Source organism: Phalacrocorax aristotelis, unplaced genomic scaffold, assembly GCF_949628215.1.
Source record: "Phalacrocorax aristotelis unplaced genomic scaffold, bGulAri2.1 scaffold_207, whole genome shotgun sequence".
Taxonomy (NCBI): Eukaryota; Metazoa; Chordata; class Aves; order Suliformes; family Phalacrocoracidae; genus Phalacrocorax; species Phalacrocorax aristotelis.
This window is the reverse complement of record NW_027441308.1, coordinates 11,478-20,909: the sequence shown is the minus strand read 5'-3', so window position 1 is coordinate 20,909 and position 9,432 is coordinate 11,478. Positions and strand designations below refer to the sequence as shown.

Here is a 9,432-nt window from a genome sequence, read left to right as displayed (position 1 = left end):
TCCTGCTTTGCCACGTAGCCCGTGACTTTTTTCTTAATCTCTCTCTGTCTGCCTCAACGCTCCCGCCGCGCTTTTTAATTCGTCTGCTCTGTACCCTGCTACTGTTTTTGCCTTTCTGAGTTCTTCTCTGTCCAGCTCCCTTTCCCTGTTCATGAATTCCTGTTCTTCCTGCACCCGCCGCTGTTCCCTGTGATCTCCGTCTCTCTCTGTCCAGCTCCCTGTCCCTAGGTTTTAATTCCTGCCTCTGCCCGCTGTAGCCCGTCTAGATTTTTCTCTCGGCCTCTCTCTCTGTCCAGCTCCCTCTCTCCGTGTTCTAATTCCACGTTCTCTGTCACGTAGACCCGTGCTATTTGTTTGTCCTCATCTCTCTCTGTCCAGCTCCTTGCTGCTATGTTTTATTTCTTCCCTCTCTCTCTGTCTTTGTAGCCCATTGCTGTTGTTGTGGTTTTGGTTTTGTTTTTGTTTTTTTTCACTTGTTTCTTCGTTTGTCTCTGTCTGCCTCCCGGTGCCTGATCTTTAATTCCTCCTTCCCTGTTGGGCCGCTGTTCCTTTTTTCCATTCTACGTTGTGTTCTCTTTGGTCTCCTGTTCTTATTCATCGGTTCCCTCCTCGCCGCCCTGTGGCTTGTCCCCATTTTAGTGTTGCCTCTCTCTCCCTCTCTCTGGCTTCTTGCCCCTGTTTTTAAAATTCCTCCCTCTCTTCTCTCTTCCCTGTTGGCCGTGTGATCATCAGCCTTTCTCCACCTCTTTCTGCCCAGCTCTCTGTGTCTATCCATTAATTCTTCCTTCTCTGCCCTGTAGCCTGTAGCTTTTGTCCTTTCTCCATCTTGCTGTCTCTGGCTTCCCCGTGACCCTCTTTTAGAATTGTTTCTCTCTCCTTTCTGTACGCATTGCGATTCCTTTTGCTCCCCATCTCCCTTTGTTTTGGGTGTTGTTTTGTTGTTGTTTTTCTGGCTCCCTGTCCCTAATTCTTAATTCTCTGCCTTCTCGTGCTCTGTACCACGTAGCCCCGTGGTTTGTTTTGTGGTGTTCCCTCCCCGGCCCCTTCCCTCCGTCGTTGGCTGTCTCGGCTCCCTGTCCCCGTGGCTTCATTCTTCCCTTTCTGCCCTGTTCTTGTCACTTATCTTGTCTTTCTCCATCGCGCTCGGTCCAGCTTCCTGCCCCTATTCTTCTTTCCTCCCTCGCTGTCGTGCTGCCTGCCCCAGGTTCTTTGTGCGTCTCCAGCCTGCTCCTCTTCCTTCTTTGTTGGTCTGTGTCCTGCTCTTCCCTCTTTCTGCTGCCTCTCTTCCCCTCTCTCTGCTGCTTTTATCTCCAGCTCCGTCAGGCTCCCTGTCCTTCTCTGGCCGTCCTGTTCCCTGCCTCGTGCCTTCTCACTACACGCACACACGCCCCCCCGCCCCCGTCCAGCCGGATGCCGCTCTTCTCTTCTCTCTTCCTACTGTCCCGTGCCCTGCTCCTCACCTTTGGTGGCCTCCCCCCCTGCCCAGCAGCCCGTCGCCCCAGGAGCCAGGCGACGGACGGTCCGTTCCCTGCCAAACCAGGGCAAGCGCGTGCCGTGGCTTAGCCCCAGCTGGCAACTCTGCACCAGGGAGCTGCTTGCTTGCTCCGCCCTCAGTGGGCTGGGGGAGAGAGCTGGAAGGGTAAGAGTGAGAAAAATCATGGGTTGAGATCAAGACTGTTTAACAGGTAAAGCAAAAGCTGTGCGTGGAAGCAAAGCAAGGAATTAATTCACTCCTCCTTTTCGGCGGGCAGGTGTTGAGCCACTCGTGGGAAAGCAGGGCTCTGTCATGTGTAACGGTTACTTAGGGAGAGAAATGCCGTAGCCCCCCCCCCCCCCCCCCCCAAGGACTCCCCCTTCTTCCCCCAGCTGCGTGTGCTGAGCATGATGTCAAATGGTATGGAATATCCCTTTGGTCAGTTAGCTGGGAAAGCTTTCCCAGCTGTGTCCTCTCCCAGCCTACTTGCTGGTGGGGCACTGAGAGAACCAGAAGAGGCCCTGACTGTGGAAGCAGTGCTCAGCAAGAACCAAAACATCTCTACATTATTAACGGTGTTTTGAGCATAAATCCAAAACGTATCCCTTCCTAGCTACTGTGGAGAAAATGAGCACTATCCCAGCCAACACCAGCTCCGTGCGGCTGCGGCAACGGCGGCCGAGGTGGCCTTGGGGCAGGAGGGGAGCGTTGGGGACCCTGATCCACGAATGGCTCCTGGGACTTGTTACGTGCGCGCCTGCACAAACACCTGCCCTCTCCTTTGCCCTCAGGGCTGCGTTTGCGCTGCCTTTGCGTGGGGCAAGGGGCTGTGATGGAGCCCAGGGGAGGAGGTGGTGCACTGTGGGGGTGAGAGGGGGGGCCCCCGTTGCTGCTGCGCCTCAGCTGTGGGCGGGGTCTGGATGGAGGAGCCCCAGGTGCGGGCGGTGGGGCTGACGGTGCCGGCTCCTCCCTGGAAAAGGGGTGGTGCCCGGCTCCGGGGGGCCAGTGTGAGCCGAGGGCGGAGCGGAGTGGAGCTGTGGCCGAGCGTCAGCGGGCTGCGACTGTAGCGAGGGAGGAGGTGAGCGGGGGCTGGGTGGTGGAGCGCTGCGTCCCGGGTCAAGCCCCGAGGAGGGCTGCGGCGGGGCAGCGCCGGGTCGGAGCGGGCGGTGGGGAGAGCGAGGCTGTGCTGAGGGCTCGGTGGGGCTTGCGGGTGCATCGGCGGGAGGGACGGTGGCCCGCAGGGTCCGAGAGCGGGGAGGGCGGGCTGGCGGCGTGCCGGGAGCTGTGGTGTTGCGCCTGGCGACTGGCCGTGCGGCCGTGTTGTGGCGCAGAGCATGCCGGGAGGTGTAGTCCTTGTGGGGCGCGGCTGCGGGGCGGCCGTGTTGTGGCGCAGAGCATGCCGGGAGGTGTAGTCCTTGCGGCGCGCGGCTGCGGGGCGGCCGCGTTGTGGCGCAGAGCATGCCGGGAGGTGTAGTCCTGGCGCAGTGGCTGCCGGCCCTGTCACGTGGTTCGCCGGGGCGTGGCAGGAGGCGCGGTCTTCCGGCGCTCGGGTGCCGGGCGGCCGTGCCGCGTACGGTAGGCGCGGTGTATTTTTGGGGTTGGATTCGTGTTGATTTCTGGGGGCTTCCAGGTGCGGCCGCTCCCCGAGAAGCGGTGAGTTCCCCGGGAGCTGACAGAAGGGAAGAGGGGAAGGAGGAGGACCTTTTCCCCCTGCCCAGGGCGCAGATGATGGCCGCCTCCCCGGCTCGCCGGAGCTCCCGCTCAGCCTCCCCTGGCCCCCCCTTGCCCCGTGCGCCTGCCCCCAGCCCCGGCACCTCCCCTGAAGCGTGCTGCGTAGCCCTTGGCCGCCCCCAGGCCCTGTCGTGAAGGCAGCGAGCCGGCCCTCAAGCGCACTGGATTCCCCCTCGGCGCAGGGGCCCGTAGCAGTAGCGCGGGGAAGGGGCGCTGTGTCCGGAAGCCCCTGCGCAAGGGGAGGCTTTGGTCAGGGTCGATCGACGGTAATGACGGTCGCTGTTCCTTCTTTCCCTCTCCCAGAGACCGTGCTGAGGACGTGGTTGTCTGTCCTTCCCCCGGGGACGCCGTCGACTGCGGCCGTCTCAGGCTTGCGTGGCTTCTCTCTGCCCGGCCTTGCCATCCTCACGGCGCCGGGGCGAAAAGGGACACACAGAGCCCTTCCCGGCTGTGGACAGGAGCTGCCTCGGCTGAAGCTGGAGACGCCAACGAAAGGTAAAGCAGAAGAAACTGAAGGCGCTCTGGCTGCCAGCTGCCTTCCTGCTGCAGGCAAGAGAGAGCCTGTCCCTGCAGGTGAGGGAGGAAGGATCCCCCTTCACAGTCCGCAGCGGGACAGGCCACCAACGTGCACCGCAGGGTCTGTACACGTAACCCGGAGTTGGGTACGGGCGTGTAGGGCACGAGCGAGCTAGGCTACGTGCCTAGGAAGCCTCATCTCGTAAGAGCGGTAAGACACCCACGTATCCTCTTTAGGTGGAGGTCGGCCTAGAGTCTGGAGCTGCAGAAGAGGCAGGGAGGAGAGGAGGGGAAAGAAGCATCTGAACGGCTAAATTGTGCCAGCAGCGCTGAGAGCGAGAGTCGCGGTGCGTCCTGGGCCACTGGGGCCCCGTTGCCTCTCTTGTGCATCCTGGGCCCTCCCTGTCTCTCCCCTGGCCCCCTCTCTTTCCTTACCTGCTGCAAAAAATTTTTTTTTTTTTTTTTGCGCTCCCCGCACCTTCTTTCTCCATCTCGCTCTGAGTGGCTCCCTGCCTCCCCGTCTTTTCAGTCCTCCCTCTCTCTGTCCTGTAGCCTGTGGCTACTTTTTCTTTCTCCGCCTCTCTCTGCCTGGCTCTGGCTCTGGCTCCATTTTTATTTTTTTATTCCTCCTGCTCTGTCCTGTAGCCTGTAGGTATTTTGTCTTTCTCTGGCCCTCTTGGTCTGACTCCCTGCGTTACCGAAAAACGCGGTAAAATCGGAAACAACTCCTCAACGCCAATTTAGTATTAAAGAGCAGGCGTTGTTTATTCACGGCGCCAGACGCACGGGGGATCGCTCCTCCTGGCGTGCGTACCTCACACACCTTTCCCGTACAATTTGTAGATCAAAATTTTAGGTATTCATACACATTCATTATTGTCCTGTCTACTGATCGGTACAAACTTGCTCGTTCTGTATGTAAATTACTGCGCAGGCTCGGTGGTGGTCCGTGAGTCGGTGGTCGCGATCTCCCCCTGCCAGAATTGCCTTTTGCCTTCTTGGCTCTTAATCTTGGCAGTCTTGGCTAGTTTTCTCAGTCCGCTCCACGAAACCGCGTTTTGTCATCCTTTTCTGACAGAAGCACGTTGTCTGTTGTTCTGTTGACGTTAACGATCACCTAGTGACTAAAATGCAGATCGACGGATACACTGATTCGTACGCTCCATGTTCCCGTAATGGAACACCGTCTCTGGTTGGTTGATTTCATCGCTTTGGTTACACCTGTTCCTGTTGTTCAGTTTCTTCTTTTTTGGCTTTGTTTGATTCTCTCTGTGATTCTGTTTTTCTCTGCCTCGCTTTTCCCAGCTCCCCGTCCCTCACTTTGAATGCCCGTGATCCTTCACCAGCTCACTCTCCCTTGGTTGCCATCCCCGTTTCTGAATTCCTCCTGCTTTGCCACGTAGCCCGTGACTTTTTTCTTAATCTCTCTCTGTCTGCCTCAACGCTCCCGCCGCGCTTTTTAATTCGTCTGCTCTGTACCCTGCTACTGTTTTTGCCTTTCTGAGTTCTTCTCTGTCCAGCTCCCTTTCCCTGTTCATGAATTCCTGTTCTTCCTGCACCCGCCGCTGTTCCCTGTGATCTCCGTCTCTCTCTGTCCAGCTCCCTGTCCCTAGGTTTTAATTCCTGCCTCTGCCCGCTGTAGCCCGTCTAGATTTTTCTCTCGGCCTCTCTCTCTGTCCAGCTCCCTCTCTCCGTGTTCTAATTCCACGTTCTCTGTCACGTAGACCCGTGCTATTTGTTTGTCCTCATCTCTCTCTGTCCAGCTCCTTGCTGCTATGTTTTATTTCTTCCCTCTCTCTCTGTCTTTGTAGCCCATTGCTGTTGTTGTGTTTTTGGTTTTGTTTTTGTTTTTTTTCACTTGTTTCTTCGTTTGTCTCTGTCTGCCTCCCGGTGCCTGATCTTTAATTCCTCCTTCCCTGTTGGGCCGCTGTTCCTTTTTTCCATTCTACGTTGTGTTCTCTTTGGTCTCCTGTTCTTATTCATCGGTTCCCTCCTCGCCGCCCTGTGGCTTGTCCCCATTTTAGTGTTGCCTCTCTCTCCCTCTCTCTGGCTTCTTGCCCCTGTTTTTAAAATTCCTCCCTCTCTTCTCTCTTCCCTGTTGGCCGTGTGATCATCAGCCTTTCTCCACCTCTTTCTGCCCAGCTCTCTGTGTCTATCCATTAATTCTTCCTTCTCTGCCCTGTAGCCTGTAGCTTTTGTCCTTTCTCCATCTTGCTGTCTCTGGCTTCCCCGTGACCCTCTTTTAGAATTGTTTCTCTCTCCTTTCTGTACGCATTGCGATTCCTTTTGCTCCCCATCTCCCTTTGTTTTGGGTGTTGTTTTGTTGTTGTTTTTCTGGCTCCCTGTCCCTAATTCTTAATTCTCTGCCTTCTCGTGCTCTGTACCACGTAGCCCCGTGGTTTGTTTTGTGGTGTTCCCTCCCCGGCCCCTTCCCTCCGTCGTTGGCTGTCTCGGCTCCCTGTCCCCGTGGCTTCATTCTTCCCTTTCTGCCCTGTTCTTGTCACTTATCTTGTCTTTCTCCATCGCGCTCGGTCCAGCTTCCTGCCCCTATTCTTCTTTCCTCCCTCGCTGTCGTGCTGCCTGCCCCAGGTTCTTTGTGCGTCTCCAGCCTGCTCCTCTTCCTTCTTTGTTGGTCTGTGTCCTGCTCTTCCCTCTTTCTGCTGCCTCTCTTCCCCTCTCTCTGCTGCTTTTATCTCCAGCTCCGTCAGGCTCCCTGTCCTTCTCTGGCCGTCCTGTTCCCTGCCTCGTGCCTTCTCACTACACGCACACACGCCCCCCCGCCCCCGTCCAGCCGGATGCCGCTCTTCTCTTCTCTCTTCCTACTGTCCCGTGCCCTGCTCCTCACCTTTGGTGGCCTCCCCCCCTGCCCAGCAGCCCGTCGCCCCAGGAGCCAGGCGACGGACGGTCCGTTCCCTGCCAAACCAGGGCAAGCGCGTGCCGTGGCTTAGCCCCAGCTGGCAACTCTGCACCAGGGAGCTGCTTGCTTGCTCCGCCCTCAGTGGGCTGGGGGAGAGAGCTGGAAGGGTAAGAGTGAGAAAAATCATGGGTTGAGATCAAGACTGTTTAACAGGTAAAGCAAAAGCTGTGCGTGGAAGCAAAGCAAGGAATTAATTCACTCCTCCTTTTCGGCGGGCAGGTGTTGAGCCACTCGTGGGAAAGCAGGGCTCTGTCATGTGTAATGGTTACTTAGGGAGAGAAATGCCGTAGCCCCCGCCCTCCCCCCCCCCCCCCCCAAGGACTCCCCCTTCTTCCCCCAGCTGCGTGTGCTGAGCATGATGTCAAATGGTATGGAATATCCCTTTGGTCAGTTAGCTGGGAAAGCTTTCCCAGCTGTGTCCTCTCCCAGCCTACTTGCTGGTGGGGCACTGAGAGAACCAGAAGAGGCCCTGACTGTGGAAGCAGTGCTCAGCAAGAACCAAAACATCTCTACATTATTAACGGTGTTTTGAGCATAAATCCAAAACGTATCCCTTCCTAGCTACTGTGGAGAAAATGAGCACTATCCCAGCCAACACCAGCTCCGTGCGGCTGCGGCAACGGCGGCCGAGGTGGCCTTGGGGCAGGAGGGGAGCGTTGGGGACCCTGATCCACGAATGGCTCCTGGGACTTGTTACGTGCGCGCCTGCACAAACACCTGCCCTCTCCTTTGCCCTCAGGGCTGCGTTTGCGCTGCCTTTGCGTGGGGCAAGGGGCTGTGATGGAGCCCAGGGGAGGAGGTGGTGCACTGTGGGGGTGAGGGGAGGGGGCCCCCCGTTGCTGCTGCGCCTCAGCTGTGGGCGGGGTCTGGATGGAGGAGCCCCAGGTGCGGGCGGTGGGGCTGACGGTGCCGGCTCCTCCCTGGAAAAGGGGTGGTGCCCGGCTCCGGGGGGCCAGTGTGAGCCGAGGGCGGAGCGGAGCGGAGCTGTGGCCGAGCGTCAGCGGGCTGCGACTGTAGCGAGGGAGGAGGTGAGCGGGGGCTGGGTGGTGGAGCGCTGCGTCCCGGGTCAAGCCCCGAGGAGGGCTGCGGCGGGGCAGCGCCGGGTCGGAGCGGGCGGTGGGGAGAGCGAGGCTGTGCTGAGGGCTCGGTGGGGCTTGCGGGTGCATCGGCGGGAGGGACGGTGGCCCGCAGGGTCCGAGAGCGGGGAGGGCGGGCTGGCGGCGTGCCGGGAGCTGTGGTGTTGCGCCTGGCGACTGGCCGTGCGGCCGTGTTGTGGCGCAGAGCATGCCGGGAGGTGTAGTCCTTGCGGCGCGCGGCTGCCGGGCGGCCGTGTTGTGGCGCAGAGCATGCCGGGAGGTGTAGTCCTGGCGCAGTGGCTGCCGGCCCTGTCACGTGGTTCGCCGGGGCGTGGCAGGAGGCGCGGTCTTCCGGCGCTCGGGTGCCGGGCGGCCGTGCCGCGTACGGTAGGCGCGGTGTATTTTTGGGGTTGGATTCGTGTTGATTTCTGGGGGCTTCCAGGTGCGGCCGCTCCCCGAGAAGCGGTGAGTTCCCCGGGAGCTGACAGAAGGGAAGAGGGGAAGGAGGAGGACCTTTTCCCCCTGCCCAGGGCGCAGATGATGGCCGCCTCCCCGGCTCGCCGGAGCTCCCGCTCAGCCTCCCCTGGCCCCCCCTTGCCCCGTGCGCCTGCCCCCAGCCCCGGCACCTCCCCTGAAGCGTGCTGCGTAGCCCTTGGCCGCCCCCAGGCCCTGTCGTGAAGGCAGCGAGCCGGCCCTCAAGCGCACTGGATTCCCCCTCGGCGCAGGGGCCCGTAGCAGTAGCGCGGGGAAGGGGCGCTGTGTCCGGAAGCCCCTGCGCAAGGGGAGGCTTTGGTCAGGGTCGATCGACGGTAATGACGGTCGCTGTTTCTTCTTTCCCTCTCCCAGAGACCGTGCTGAGGACGTGGTTGTCTGTCCTTCCCCCGGGGACGCCGTCGACTGCGGCCGTCTCAGGCTTGCGTGGCTTCTCTCTGCCCGGCCTTGCCATCCTCACGGCGCCGGGGCGAAAAGGGACACACAGAGCCCTTCCCGGCTGTGGACAGGAGCTGCCTCGGCTGAAGCTGGAGACGCCAACGAAAGGTAAAGCAGAAGAAACTGAAGGTGCTCTGGCTGCCAGCTGCCTTCCTGCTGCAGGCAAGAGAGAGCCCGTCCCTGCAGGTGAGGGAGGAAGGATCCCCCTTCACAGTCCGCAGCGGGACAGGCCACCAACGTGCACCGCAGGGTCTGTACGCGTAACCCGGAGTTGGGTACGGGCGTGTAGGGCACGAGCGAGCTAGGCTACGTGCCTAGGAAGCCTCATCTCGTAAGAGCGGTAAGACACCCACGTATCCTCTTTAGGTGGAGGTCGGCCTAGAGTCTGGAGCTGCAGAAGAGGCAGGGAGGAGAGGAGGGGAAAGAAGCATCTGAACGGCTAAATTGTGCCAGCAGCGCTGAGAGCGAGAGTCGCGGTGCGTCCTGGGCCACTGGGGCCCCGTTGCCTCTCTTGTGCATCCTGGGCCCTCCCTGTCTCTCCCCTGGCCCCCTCTCTTTCCTTACCTGCTGCAAAAAATTTTTTTTTTTTTTTTTTTGCGCTCCCCGCACCTTCTTTCTCCATCTCGCTCTGAGTGGCTCCCTGCCTCCCCGTCTTTTCAGTCCTCCCTCTCTCTGTCCTGTAGCCTGTGGCTACTTTTTCTTTCTCCGCCTCTCTCTGCCTGGCTCTGGCTCCATTTTTATTTTTTTATTCCTCCTGCTCTGTCCTGTAGCCTGTAGGTATTTTGTCT

At 59.4% G+C, this 9,432-nt stretch overlaps 1 long non-coding RNA gene across 1 annotated transcript; it reads left to right on the top strand.

Moving 5' to 3' along the window:
* Positions 1-2,993: 2,993 nt before the first annotated feature.
* On the top strand, positions 2,994-4,945 carry LOC142051335 (uncharacterized). Its single transcript, XR_012658419.1, has 3 exons — positions 2,994-3,127; positions 3,509-3,700; positions 3,959-4,945. It is a non-coding gene; the product is annotated as an uncharacterized LOC142051335 (long non-coding RNA).
* The last annotated feature ends 4,487 nt before the right edge of the window (positions 4,946-9,432 follow it).